This window comes from Abramis brama (assembly GCF_963993115.1).
Source record: "Abramis brama genome assembly, chromosome: 10".
Lineage (NCBI taxonomy): Eukaryota > Metazoa > Chordata > Actinopteri > Cypriniformes > Leuciscidae > Abramis > Abramis brama.
The window spans coordinates 27,424,447-27,440,459 of NC_139972.1; the positions used below are offsets into that span (position 1 = coordinate 27,424,447).

The 16,013-nt window shown below is 36.6% G+C and overlaps 1 long non-coding RNA gene across 1 annotated transcript; it reads right to left on the reverse strand.

Annotated features, from left to right (window-relative positions):
* Positions 1–207: 207 nt before the first annotated feature.
* On the reverse strand, positions 208–3,451 carry LOC311091583. Its single transcript, XR_014608121.1, has 4 exons — positions 2,844–3,451; positions 2,558–2,665; positions 2,209–2,332; positions 208–589 (listed from the first exon to the last, which is right to left on the reverse strand). It is a non-coding gene; the product is annotated as an uncharacterized lncRNA (long non-coding RNA).
* Positions 3,452–16,013: the final 12,562 nt, after the last annotated feature.

Below are 16,013 nucleotides of genomic sequence, written 5' to 3' on the forward strand. Positions count from 1 at the left end.
GCATTTACAGTACTATTACTGTATTTTCACTTACAGTATACTGTATCATTTACTGTACTTGCATTTACAGTATTATTACCGTATTTTCATTTACAGTATTAGTAGTTTATTTTTTTATTTTTTTCATCATTTAATTTTTTTTTTTTAAATGTATGTTTACCCCACCCCCCAAAAAATCACAATAACTCACAAACATTTGTCCTTATAATATTATTTTTAATCGTTGAACATTTTGTTTTAGAAGTACAAATTACAAATCTTGACCTTTAGGAGCCACTAGCTGAAGAAAAAAAAGGCAACATCTCCAAAGTCCATAGAATTAATCTCCTGGTGACCATTTGTATCTGTACCATGGCAAAAACGTACACACACTGAGAAGCAAAACAGGCCTTAAAACAATAAAATACAGTCAAAGTCAGTTTGTGTTGTTACATTTCAGTAATTTTGCCAGTCAAAGTTGACAAGCTCTCTGATGAGAAACACTGAGGGGTTCAGGCTGAGGCTTTTCTTTGGACCGTTCCAGATTTCCATCTGATCTGTGCCTTTGGTGTTTGGTGTTTGATTCTCAGAATGAACCTGCAAGCACAAGCTGGGAAAAATATATTATTTTTTCAGACCGGTGTTGGCAGAATTTTCCCTAACTCTCAAACTTGATGCTGCATGTACTTTGACATTAATAAAAGCACTACATCTGATTCTGAATCCACCTACAGTAGTGGTGGTGGAAAAAATCGATTCTGTTCAGTATCACAAAATTATATTGATACAGTAGCGCAAAGTATTGCAATATTTAATTATAAAATGATCTGTTTTACTTTCAGGTTATAGGGCTGTGACGGTGGCAGTTTTTTACCACTGCAGTATTGGACCAACTATGTGGTGGTTGGGGGGTTGTTTTGAAAATTGAAATAAAAAAATGTAGTGTTTATTCGAGCAAAAAATTCTTTATTTGAGCAATTCCGTCAAAGAAGCAACACAAAGCCTGTAAAGCATTGAAATAAATATCGGTAAATATTAGAAACTTAAATAATAGAAAAGTTAAATCTATTAAAAAAACAACAACTTTTGTTTAATACTTCCACACAAAGACACGTGATTCCACATGAAGCCATACCGCTCTGCGCTTTGAGAGGGATTTGGGACACGAGGAGGAAAGAGACCATCTATTTTCTGATATCTTCATGTTTTCTACTTGTTGTAAAAGGTATGAAAAGCGAATTTAATCTTCCACAAGGGCAAAACAAGCTATGTTTGAAATTGCGCTGCCAGTGAGAGCGAAACTAAAAATCACCCGCGCGCTTTACAAATAAACTCGATGCGCCTTACATGTCTAATAACAAGCAAAAACTGTGTTGAAATGAATCTGACGTGCAAGTAAAAATGTAGGCTATCTGTTCTACAACGTTTTTCTACTTTACCACAGTAAAGAATGTGAATATAATAGGCCTAATTAAAAGCGAACCAAGCTTTTAACGTTTATCATCCCCTGCGAAAATCGAGACATAAGTGAAGATTTTGGGGGAAAAACAAGAGATTACATGCAAGGATGAGTCACGATTTTTGAATATTCGATTAGTTTATTTAATTATAGAATTATAGAATTTCGAATAGGTTGTGTAATTATTCTCTAAAATAAAATCTCCATGTTTTTGGTGCTAATGTGGTGGTGACATATAATTACGTTCTGTAATAAGGTCCTGTGTCCTGATGTTCAAAGACAAATTTTTTGCACTACCCTCCTAAGTTGCACTGCAGTAAATGTGTAGAAGATGTTCACAGATTTAATGTGACATTTGAAGTGAGTTGAGCAGTCTTATTTTCCTCATTCTTTGCAATGTCTTAATATAATAATATGGGGAGATGAATCGCAATATATCGCAGAATCGAATCGCAATACTTGCTGTATCGCAATATGTTAAGAATCGCAATAATATTGAATTGTGGCCCAAATATCGCAATACTATCGAATCATACATTTTTTGCCAATTCCCACCCCTAACCTACAGGGATGGTATTACCTCATAATCCATTAAATTAAAATCATTAAAGCTTCATTCTTTTTCAATACATTCCTGTAGCATAGATTTCCAGGGAATGGATAACTTAAATTAAACTTAAATACAATGTAAGTTGCTTTGGATAAAAGTGTCTTCCAAATGCATGCATGTAAATGTAATGTAATGTAAAAATATATATATTTTGGTTTACCTAATTCTGCATTCGACAAAATAGACAGCTAATGCTGAAGAGTCATCTGTTAGCAGTTGTAACTGGATGATGATTCTGCCCTTCATTGTCAGTATCCATGTTTTTGCTTAGAAAACAGACTCTCCTGAAACAGACAGTCACAGACTTTTAGTGTTATAGTTTACAGAAAAAACTAAAATACAATAACAGAACTTATTACTAACAACTTATTACTAACAACAATAACATGTGGGGTGAAGATGAGGTAAGATATGATGTTGTATGGTGTTTATAGTTTTTAATCAATTAAACAACATTAAAAATATTAGTTAGCAAAACTTTGCTATTTTGATAATGGTATATTGCTAACCCTTTCCTCCTCCTCCTCCTCCTCCTCCTCTTCCTCCTCCAACGTCAACCCGTTCTGTGTATTGGTGGAGAGCATCAGCAGTGATGTACAGTGCGGAGGGAATGGCTGCTGCAAATTCAAAATAAGGAACAGAAATTGAGGGATGATTGTTTAAAAGCACTTTAACTCTGCTGCCTGGTAAACCACTGTTTTCTCCCCTTCCGTTGGTTTCATCGGCAGCTATATTAAGTTTGCCTGCTTAACTAACGCATACTTCAGCTAATTTAGTTGATGTCATCTTACTCACCTGTAGATGTTATCACCGTTATGAAGGCAATCACAAAAAAAGACTCCAAAATACACCTCCGACATTGAAGACGACATAATTCAGACCACAAACTTGAAAATGAAACAAAAGATTAAATTAACAATGGTGCTGGATAAAGGGTTAGTTTACTCAAAATTGTAAATTCTGTGACCATTTACTCACCCTCAACTTGTTCATAACTTCTATTAAATTATTTCATGTGCTGTATACAAAAGAAGATATTTTAAAGAACATGAGCAACCAAACAGTTACTGGTCCCCATTGACATCTAAAATATTTTTTCTATTATAGAAGTCCATGGGGACCAGCAACTATTTACCAACATTCTTCAAAATATCTTATTTTATGTTCAGACGAAAGAACTTCATGCAGGTTTAGAACACATTGTGGGCGAGTAAATGATGACATACATAATTTTCTGTTTAAGGTGTACTATCCCTTTAACTTAGTTTTACTCAGTATACGTTGTACATCTGTCAAAAAGTTGTGAAAGAGGAGACAGAACATAACAAAGTTATTAATAAGTTTACTTCGGCTAATTTAGGTGAAGTTAACCATAACGTTACTAGATAGCACCGACTATTTGATGTGCATTTTACATCTGGAAGACTTATTTTTAAGAGTGTTTGCTCATCTGCAGTACGTCTATAGGACGTTTCCTGTCAGATGTCAAATAGACGTTTAGAAGATGTCAGTTTAACATGCATTCTAAATCATTCTAAATCATTACATCTTAAAGACATCTTCTAAACGTCTATTTGACATCTGACAGGAAACGTCCTATAGACGTATTGCAGATGAGCAAACACTCTTAAAAATACATCTTCCAGATGTAAAATGCACATCAAATAGTCGGTGCTATCTGGGGTTGATGTTATCACTAGCAGCTATTATTCATAATAACGACGGCAATGAAAAGGCTCCAACACACTCCATCGTTGCAGATTGCAGATGGCATTATTTATCCAGATCACAAACCTGAAAATAAATCAAAGCATATACGTGAAAATATTGTTTAAACCCCGCACTTAAACAAGGGATTCGTCTATCTCACTTTACCTCAGTATTTCACGTTGGTTCGCTGTTAGCTCGGTTAACGTTAAGTTACAGATGACTCCGCCCGCCTGATGAGCTAACTTGCGTTAAAGAGGCAGAGGAACACACAAACATTATTTTTTATCGTTTTAACTCAAGAATATTTCGGCTAATATAGGTGAACTTAACTTACTCACCAGTTAATATTATCACCGTGACAGCGACCCGGCCGACAGTCAGGAAAAAAGGCAGCAATAAGGCACCAAAACCATTCGGACAGTCAGGGGGAAAAAAACACTAAAAGCATTCAGACGAAAACAAAACGATAAATCATGTTAGTTTGCTGTTAACATAAGTAAAAACATTTGAAAATGTTTGTTTTACATAAAATAGATAAAATATAGTAACCTTTTTGGTGAGTTACATGATCTTTTGTCCATGCATTAACTGCCACTTCACCCCTCAAAAAACACTTGAAAAGAAATCTCTCTTGCCATTGGTCAGTTTTTCGCGGGCAAGTTCACTACTGTAAATTGACAGTAGGGAAGAATTACAGTAGTGACCCTATATTTTCCCATAATCCTTTGCTGTTTACAGTAACATACTGTATATATATTTTACAGTATCTTACTATACATATTACAGCATGGGCGTCGGAAGAAAAAAAAAAGTGGGTGGGTCCTCCCCCAGAAAAATGTTACTGGAGTAAATACCATTTCATGTAGGCTATTCTGGTGCCTTTTAATTAAAACAAGTAAACTAAACTCCACTTCACGTCGGGCGGTTCTTTGCCTCCAAGTCGTGCATTAAATGCACAGCTATCCGTGGATTATCCCGCTAATACCATGGTCATCTGCCAGCAATGACAATTTAAAGCTGTTATTGATGTTTGCGACGCAATATTTGACTGGAAAGGTACAACGGGCGGTTACTTTCGTCAGTTGCGGCTCGTTGAGAAATATAATGTAGCGATTCAGCGGAGTTTAATTTATTAGGGAATTCCCTAATAATTGGATTTGACTGACAGCGCTATGAAAAGACGGTAAAAAGATGCGCTGAATCAGAGACGGTAAAAGTAAGTGGGTCCAATATCATTGGTCTTAAAAAGTGGGTGGGTCTTGTCCCACCCATATACAATGGTTCCGACGCCCATGTATTACAGTAAAATACTGTTCAAATTACAGAAATCCGTTACAGTGTAGCCTTGTTATCCAAGCATTAATGGCAAGGAAAGCTCCTTAGGAGTGGCCACGTATGAGGTGTTTCTGGGTATTTCTCTGTTTTGCCTTTTATGAGTTTAATAAAGAACACCGTCCTGTCTTCTGTCCAAGCATACCGCACCTTCTTTAAAGATTGATCGACTGTTACGTACGGCAGGGGGACCTTTAATAGCGATAAAACTGTTTCCATTGCAGTTTTGCGAAATATCCCATTTCCGAATTGCCTGAAAACCACCTCATGAGAGCGTAAAAACGTTTTTGCGATATATGGGAGTTTTTGCGAAATTGACGTGTTTCCATTGGGCGTATTTTCAATTCACAATTTCAATTTGCGCAGTTTGAAGGGTAATGGAAACACAGCTAATGAAAATAAACACAAAAAAGTTGCACTATGACACCAATTAAAAATTACTAGGAAAAGTAACACTGTAAGATATTAAAAACAAAAAAAGTAGAAAGAGTTGTAAATGCAAATAATTTAAAGTATGTGTCTGATTGCTTCACTTGAGCTCAAAGAGAAAAACACTATTAATTTTATATATTATTTGTGAAACGCACAAACACACACACACACACACACGTCACCTAAATTGAAACAATTTTATAATTAAAACAATTGTATTCAATTAAATTACCGCATTAATTTTGAAGGATTTATTTTATTTTATTTATTTTTTACTAAAAGACAAAAACTATGAAACTGACATAAAAAGTTTAAAAAAATGACACTGCTGCCAATAGGTCCAAAGAAAAACAAAACAAAAAAGGACATATTCTTATGGTGAAAATACAGATTGAAGTAGCTCCATGTCATTTCTAACCCTAAATGCATAAGAAAATCCATTATCAGCCAAGTGAATTTTAAAGCATGCAATTTTTATAAAAAAGAAAAAGAAAAAAAAAGATTGTAGTTGGCAGACACAGCCCTATGCTAAATCTAATTAGCTTCTTGGCAACTTGGTAGATTTTGAAAAGTGAACATGAGCTAAAATGTCACGCATTCATTTTTATATTATCATTAGAATTTTGGAAGGTGCATAAACTTGGGATTTCAAGCTTACTCTGACAACAGTCGGAAAGACTATAAACACTCTCCTCTCTTGATAAAGTACTATTGTTGATCCAGTTATCTGAGGTTGCACAGTGTACATTGACTTTGAAATGATTGTGGCCTGCTTCCAGTTCTTATTCCGGACCCTTCACTGGGATGTACGAGTGTGTGATACAACCGACTGCTGTGTTTATGGGGAGCGTAAAGTTGCCATTGTGGCAACATGCTCCAAAACACCAGCGTCGCCAGCAAATCTGCCCCTGATTCCCAGACCCCTGTCTAAAAAATAGGTCACTTCCAAGTGAAGTCAGTTGGCAAACAAAATAAAACAGACTTCCCAAGCTACAATAAACAACAACTGTAAAGAAAAAAAAAAAGATGCCCGAAGAAGATGAGATTCAAAACCCTCTCTTTTATTTGTGACTTTGTTGTCTAAACCCCTAAATGCTGAAATTCCCAGGATGCAGCGGAAGGAATTTTGCTGGTGGGGAGCGAGAGCAGTATTGTCTTTAGGCAGGGTGTTAGAAAAGAAAGCCCGACATAGCCTACATACAGCCAGCCCACAGTGAGCGCATGTAATCCACCCAAGACATAAGCTGGAGGGAGGGATGTAATTGAAGCTGCCTTGACAGGAGTAAGGAAACACAAGATTGGAGATTTGGAAAGGATGAAGGGGGGACCTGGCTCCGGATGGGTGTGTATGTGCGTGTTATGTGGCCACAAGAAACAGCAGATGGTTCATTTCCTGTGTTGATTTGCGGGGCAAGACAGACAAAGCTAATGATGACTTGTTGGGCTATAACAAGGAAGTCCATGACGCCATACACACTCACAAGCCAAATACTTTTGCATGCTCGCATGGTTTCCACAGTGGGAGATGTCCTTTCTTTCAGCTGTAGGGGGGAAAAAACGGAAAGACAAAGATTCTGAAGCATCTTGGATGCACGTCTCCGGGGAAAAATATGTAACCAGGAAGTGAGAATAAATCTACAGAGGAAATACTGCACTAAATTTGTCTTTGTCTCGTTTTCTAGTGAAAATGTGTCAACATCCTAAAACAGGATACAATTACTTAAAAAGGACATAGGATAATCTTGTTTTGAGATGTCTACTTAAAACAAGAAAAAGTATATATAAGTTTTTTTTTCCCTTTAAATCAAGTCTATTTATTTTTTCTCCAAATGGGAAATTCTTTTCTTTATTTGAAAATGTTATTGTCATTTTGCTTCATGTTTACTAGAAAATGGAAAAGACATTTTTACCATGAATGTCTTAATTTAAAGTCCCACTGTAGTCAATAATTGTATCCCTTAAAACTAATCTTTGATCACCAAAATTACATATTTAAACGTTTTTTTCCTTGGTTTCTATGAAGGAATGCCTACGGAAGAGGATTAGGGCCAGGCAATAATAAAAAAATAAAACCATCTCGAGATTAAAGTCATTATAATGTGAGATTAAACTCGTTAAATTTCAAGAAAAAAAGTTGAAATACAATCTTGAGAATAAACTCATTAAATATCGAGAATAAAGTCGTTGTGTTTCGAGAAAAAACTTGTTAAATTTCGAGAAAAAAGTCGAAATACAATCTTGAGAATAAACTCATTACATTTCGAGAATAAAGTCGTTGTGTTTCGAGAAAAAACTCGTTAAATTTCAAGAAAAAAAACTCGAAATACAATCTTGAGAATAAACTCATTAAATTTCGAGAATAAAGTCGTTGTGTTTCGAGAAAAAACTCGTTAAATTTCGAGAAAAAAAGTCGAAGTAATCGTGAGAATAAACTCGTTAAATTTCGAGAATAAAGTCGTTGTGTTTCGAGAAAAAAGTCGAAATGAAATGTAGAGAATAACGCATTTGATCAGTGTTCATTGCACTGCACATCAACCTCATCAAGGTTTCGTGGTTTCCCTGGATACCATAAGACGCATTATTAATCGTAGTTAGTTGTGTACGCCTCCATCCACAGAATGTAACGACTGTAACCATCTATACAGCCATTAATGGCAATGCCGTACGGTTTTAATTTATCATAGCTGTCCATATGCCAGAGTGCATTTGGGTCAGCGCAAGTGTAGCCTACTCTCCTTCGTCAAAATTCCACACCTTGAGGATCAACAAGTTTAATAATGCGTCTTATGGTATCCTGGGAAAACACGAAACCTCGATGAATTTCATGTTGGACAAAAGCGAGTACATCGCGCAAATTGGACTGTTTTTTTTCTTCTAAAAAGACCTAGCCGACTAAGAATGTTCTATTCTTTGTTACTGAAAGAAAGTCTAAAATATAGCTTGACTAAGTGATCCAACTCTGCCATATCCTCTATCAGTAGGCTATGCAATGAACACTGATCGAATGCGTTATTCTCTACATTTCATTTCGACTTTTTTTCTCGAAACACAACAACTTTATTTCTCGAAATTTAATGAGTTTATTCTTACGATTATTTCGACTTTTTTTCTCGAAACACAACGACTTTATTCTCGAAATTTAATGAGTTTATTCTCAAGATTGTATTTCGTCTTTTTTCTCGAAATTTAACGAGTTTTTTCTCGAAACACGACTTTATTCTCAATATTTAATGAGTTTATTCTCAAGATTGTATTTCGACTTTTTTTTCTCGAAATTTAACGAGTTTAATCTCGCATTATAATGACTTTAATCTCAAGATGGTTTTATTTTTTTATTATTGCCTGGCCCTAATCCTCTTCCGCAGAATGCAAATGCGATTCTATGAATATTGAAGTTAGCCCGCCCCCACTCGATCACACGTTGACAAGATTGGTTACAAGGAAGTTTGTGATGTCAGAAACACCAGCGATTTCAAACCACATTTTTGAGGCTGTCTTTGGTTCACTGCAGTTTTAAGGAGAAAATACTCAGCAATGATGTTGGCATGAATTTGCACATGGTTTGTCTTAAATCACATTAAAAACACCACATAGACATCTAAACAACATTAAAAACTTGATTTTCACCACAGGGGGACTTTAAACATGTGTCAAAGCAGGTTTGATATTCACATGGTACGATTTCAAATCAACAGCACTGAATAGATGTAATCACAATATGCAAATTATATGCAACCTGATATTTGAAACCAAGGTAGTCAAAAACATGACTTGCTACCAAGGTTATTATAGTTTTGCATTTTAAAATTAGTTTTTATTTTAATTTAGGTTTAGTTTTAGTTAGTTTCATTAATGGTTTTGTTATAGTAAATAGTTTTAGTTTTTATTTTGTGAACACATTTCTATTTAGTTTTTATATATTTAGTTTCAGTTTTAGTTTTAGTAATTATAGTTTAGCAAAGTTAACAGAACACTTCCAGTTAAAGACATTTCATTTCAGTAAAGTTTAATGTTTGCAGTTTATAGTTAACTTGTGTGCAAACCTCTTAATAATAAAAATAAAATAATTATTTGAGATTGAATAAAGAACCAAACAAATGCAACTTAAAAGTATAAATTATTCATTCATTCATTCATTATATAAAAAATGAAATTTTGTTAAACATGGTGTATACGAAAAAAAAAAAAATATATATTTATTTATGGTTATTTCTATGATTAATCATTTCAAACATTATTCTTGTATGGATCCATTTATGCTTTTTGTCTATTGCATATTTTAATATCAAATACTCATATTCATGTGTTCTATTCAGACCAGACATTTAATTTTATTACTTTACTATTTGTGGGGTAGACGAGGCTATTTGTTTTTTTCCGTTTTCTTCTCAGTGTGGTATCCTGTCTAATATGTGGTAACTTGTTTAGTTTCATATGAGATGGTTATCTTACTTGGAATTAAGGTACAGCTGTATTTGCATAAGCCTAAGGGATAGACATGATGGAAACAGGCCTACGTATTTGGCCATTTCTGCGTCTTAGGGCTGGTTCACACAGAAAGCGGTTTTGTTTTAAAAAACGGGAAAAAGACGCGGGCAGTGGAATGGGCAAAAAGTGCAAGGTCTCGAGCGTCTTTTAAAGGTTGAACATATTAAAGGTCTTTTAAAGATTGAACTTGAGTGCCGCGTTTTTAGAACGTTGTGTATCATTGCACGAGACGCTGCAAAAGACGCGAGACTCAAGCGCAACGGTAAAACATTGAAAAATAAAGTACCGCAGTGGAATGGAAAAACGTGATTGTCCGGTACAGGATGAGAGCTTATTCATTACGAAAACGATTATTTATTTTTATTAATTATTATTTTATTTCAAGTTAGTTTTTTTCAGTAACTGTTGTTAGTTTCGTTTAGTTTTAGGTTTCATTTTTGTTGAAATTTCTATTTTATTTCAGTTTACGAAAATGTTTCTTTACCAATAGTTTTAGTCTTAGTTTCAGTTTTCAACCTTGCTTGCTACAAGTTTCAACCTTGCTTGCTACATGTACAACACTGACAAAGTGAGAGATGGTGTGAGAGAACCAATATTCGATCATGGTCACAACATTTTAAATGCATGTTACTGCCAGGTGTACACAGACATGTCTCGCCTGACCACCTGTGATCAGATCACCTGAGACAGATGTTACTACAAGGTGTAAACGGGGCCGGATCAGCATCTCTGGGTAGAATAATGAAAGTGATTCCCTGGTAATTTTGCCAAGTAGGATGTGTTCTTGGATCGACATCTTTGTTAGCCTTGGAACAACATTCCTATTAGTCAGTCATATTTCAGGGATAGGGGAGGTTTAGGGCTGAGGTTTGAACAACATTCTTATCAATCATTTCTAACTATCATTTCCCTCAAATTATAGTTTATGCCAGTTCATGGTTAAGGACAGGGTTAGCAATCCTTCTCTGACAGAAACGTTGTACCAGGACCAACAAAATGCATTGACCCAGGAACACATACTTTACAAAAAATACAGTGACCCTGACATACTCCTGTCCTCTTTATCACATTTAAATAGCAAAAGCACAAACCCAACAGCTTATAACTCTTTATTAGCTTTCCAGAAACATACCCAACAGTCTCTCTCTATGGCGCCGCTAGTGCTCAAAATGCTAGCATACTGCTAACAGCAGTTTTCTTCCTGTGCTCTGCCTACAATTATATTAAATTAAACACAACAAAAACATTCTCAAACAGCCGTATGCTCCATTTAGCATGTGATTGCATCCAGCTATCATCAATAAAACTTTAATTTCAGTTTCTGTGAAAAAACCCCCCAAAAAACATTTCGGTGCATAATTAAAGAAATGGCAGGTCAAGATCAAGGAAATGCATTGTGGGATACAGTTTCTCTCACAGTGAGCTCTGGTTGTTTACCGCACTTTTATTCTCTCTCTCTCTCACAGTCATTCCAATCTTGTTCAATCTCACTGTGGGATTCGTGGGATTCATGTGAAAGTGGTCCACTGGGTCGTCTGTTTACAGGCAAGTCCAAGAACATAATTGAAATCAAATTCCTTTCTATTCGTTGGCGAGATAATACATTAAAAGACATGCTTCACACTGCTACATGTGGTGGATTGTTTTGGTACATGTAAGTAAGCTGTAAGACAAACAACAGATCAAATCATCACAAAAGAAGCCCCATAGACACAGCATTCATGAACATCTGGAAATGCAGTTTGCTGATGTAACCGGCACTGGAGAGGAGTATCATTCAGGGAGATAACGATCCTCGTGATGGCCAGAGATATAATGGTGGTGGCGATGATGACAGTTATTGTTCTTTGTTGTCTTTTTTGCAGCTGTAAGGTGGCGATGAGAATCGATCCCCGAGCCTCAGCTTCCCGTCGGGGCTCTGAGGAGGACTGCGGCACTGAGAGAGAGATAAAGGAAAAGAGGGAAGATAAAAGATAACAGGAGATAGACTGATTCTGTTCTCCTCCTTCTGTCTCCTCCCTTCATTTGATGGCTGGCCTGCAGCTCTGATTGCTATCTGTCGCTAGTTTAATTGATCTCGGTCATGCTTCCACGCGAGCCGGGATTAGCGCTTATCAGAGTGGACGGCGGGTTTCTTAGGGGAAGATCGCATTTGCTGATGATCAGACCCCGTCACCCTCCTCGAAACAGATCCGGCATGTATGTGTGTGTCTAAGAGCAGGCCTCGAGCTCGGGGATTAGTCTCCTCCTGCGTCGATAGCGTGCGATAGACGTATACGCGTGCGTACGAGAGAATCCTCAGCCAGACCAGCGGCTATTTATGGGCCTCGGCGGAACTGTGGCTATGTCTTTAATCACCGGCTGTTATATTGACCTGATTTACAGGGCAAACACTTCATCTTGTGGACCAGAGCAACTCAAAGATGGACCACAAATGGAAAGGGGTCCCTCTGGGGCAGTGGTTTGAGAACAACTGGAACAGCAAAGGTTGATTGTCACTGCCTTACCTAAAAAAAATTAAAAAAAATAAAAACTTCCTCGCATCCAGACTCAAACTTCTCACCAGACTCTCTAATGACGTTAATGAGGAGACTCCAGGGCTGATAAGGTCACTCAAAGCGCAGGTTCAAACGTACCGAGTCGGCATGCGACCCTGCACCTCCTGTGACTCAGGCGCTGGAATTAAACTTTCAGCCAGGCCAATTTTCAAAGCCCTCATATTCCTTTGCCAAATGCCAGAGCCACTTCAAACACGTCTGATGGAGAGACAGTGAGAGAGGGGAGGAGGGGAAAAAAACACGACAGCTGGCAAAACTGGTACAGCTTCAAACCGAATGAGGGGACAGTCTTTATGCCTAAGAGGGATGGCAAATCCCTGGCTTTACTGTGGAACAGGGGATGTTAGGGATTTCTCTATCAAACGGCAACAGTGCAGAGCCTGGCTGGGAACAAAGGTTTTTTTTATAACAGGGAAATGTTCAGTATCAAAGGGGGCACAGCAAGACACGGACCGCTTTTTGGACCAGCTAGACTGACAGATCTCTTTAGCGTAATGACCGTTTGTTCTGTCTTCTCTGTTTTATGTTTTTTTTTTTTTCTTACATGGCAAGTAAACCCTTTGGGTCCAATTTGCATGTGAGTCTGAGAGGACAGAAAGCAGACCCAGGAGGGCCGCAGACCAAGAACGGGTAGGGGGATACGGGGCAAATTGTGCGACCCCCTCAGATTCCTTGTCACCCCAGTGGTGTTTATCGCTCAGGACATGACAGACAGGAGACCTTAAGCTAAAGAGCTGCCTTAGTCATCATTCTTCTTACCTTTCCGTTTCAAGATGAGTCACTCCGTGTATAACAGATGAATCATTAATATCCGACTACTCCATCGCGCCGTATGTCTGGGAAGGGAGGAGCCGGCATGCAAACAAGACTTGAGCAATGACAGTCATGTCTGACTTTACACATGGCCATAAAATGTAACATAATCGCTACCGACAGAACACGTCTTTTCCTGCCGGTGTGCTTTGAGTTGGAGCAATCAGGCTGTGTTTGATCACGGAGCCCTTGTTTGTGTGGCTAAATAACAATTGACTGGCTATTGATTCTCAGATGTTGAAACAAATTAAATTAAAACTGCTTTATGACTCCTTATATAAACCATTTCCACTTGTGGTCTAATATGTGTCTATTCATGTACGCAACAAACAGTCTTTACATTCACACACACAGCAGTTGCACAATTCCACTATAAAAACACATTTATGGTCGTATGAAGCCACCCAGCCGTACATACAATTGCCTCTCCGTTCCACAGCTTGCATACACAAATCAAGAGTTAAAGTTGGGAGTGTTTTGGTTGGGCCACTTGTCAAGTACAGCTCAATGTGACCTGCTCAATCATTTGAGTCACTTTGACCTAAAAACACATTTTGAGTGCAAATACATTTCAAGTATTACACTCTAAAGCAGTGGTTCCCAAACCTGTCCTGAAGGACCCCCAACACTGCACGTTTTCTTTGTCTCCCTAATCAAACACACCTGATTCAACTCATCAGCTCATTAACCCATGTGATAATGAGCTGATGAGTTGAATCAGGTGTGTTTGATTAGGGAGACAAAGAAAACGTGCAGTGTTGGGGGTCCTTCAGGACAGGTTTGGGAACCACTGCTCTAAAGTATAGTTATTTTATTGGCATGTCAAACTGATACTGATACTTAAAATGAATGAATCTTTTTACGTAACATTCCTTGCAAAACAAAAATATATAGGAATATACTGCAAAATATAATGTGATATATTACATAATACATTTCCATATATGGGAAACTAGTGCTTATATTTTTCAGTATACTGTAATATATGCATTGACCATGTATGGCTATATATTAATACATATAAAATATTTATAAATTATGACAAAAATAGCATTACATGTAATATCCACAAAGTTTTATCCTTTATCGTGTTGTACATATATTGCACATACATGTTCCCATATAAATGTGAATTTATGTTCACATATCTATATCCATATCTATATATATATATATATATATATATATATATATATATATATATATACACACACACACATATTCATGGAATGAGTTACAACATATTTCTAGTTCCCAGCATGCTTTGCTTCTGACTGTTAAAGGAGGCCAAATGTTAAAATGAAGTGTTATTTAATGTGTTTTGCTCAATATTAATAAAGGGGGAGATCTCTTAGTGTTTAATGTTCTATTATTTTGGAATTTAAAAGTTTTTCTGGTATGTCTGAGTTTTTGGGGTTACCATTGTGCTGAAGAGTAGAGCCTGTGGTTCGGTTGATGATTGGCCAAACATCATTAAGACTATGATTACTATATTTTAAAAGTAATAGCTATGCTCTCTGCAGCGCAGTGATAGACTCTTGGCTAAATACTTTAATACATGCAGATGTGCTTGCGATTTTGTTAACTAGCTTGAAAATATGAAACATTTGTAATGTAAATAATTTAAAAATATAAGAAATATATGACATTATTTATTTCTCTATATATGTGTGTACATGCTGCATGAGTAAATATATCTGCAATATATTACACATGTAGTACCATATCCAATCACATGTACATCGATATATTATGAAGTGTATTACTGAATATGAAAATTACATACATTATGATATAATAGTAAATATATTGTCATATTTTTCAATATATGAAAAGCAGCAATTCCTTATGTATTATTTAATATATTGTAATATATTAACACAATATATTATTCTGTACATTTTCACATATACTGTTAAACCATTTAATATATTGATCATTCATATTTAGGGAAATATATTTTCTTTTCATAAGGGATGCTTGTCCATAAATGGCTTAAAATGATGAATGCCATTTGTAAAATCTAGCTCATCAAAATCTAGCGAGTTCATACACTAAAATGCCCACTAAAAATGTCCTTCCCCAACAGAAAAAAAAAATCATGCACGAATAGAGGAAGAGCTGATATATGGGGTCATTTTCTGCAAGAAAGCATGCATATAGGTTTACGCAACCCACCCCACTGAGAGCTGGGAATTTAGAGCTCTGGTTGCTAACAAAAAGCACCAGGCTGGCACATTGGACACTGCCAACTGAACAATCAGTGATCACTTTCCAGGCTGGCACTTTCCTCTCTCCATCTCTCCTAATGTCTGCACCATGCCAGCTGCTTTGCTAAATAAGCAGTGCAGAGGAACACACACACACAGAGACTCGGATCCACGCTTTGTACCTGAGCCCAAAAGAGGATGCATGGGCATTGAGCTCTGTAATGATGAGTGGGGGAATCTGGGAATGAGCATCCAAGTGCCTCAAAATGTGAACAAATACAGTGAGAGAATTTACAAAAGCATGTTGTTACACATACTTCTTATTTGGTGTTCATGTGTTTGTATATACAGTCAATCAAATAATCTAATCCACTAATGAGTGAAAATGTGTGTTGTCTACGAATATGTGTGCACAAGCAGAT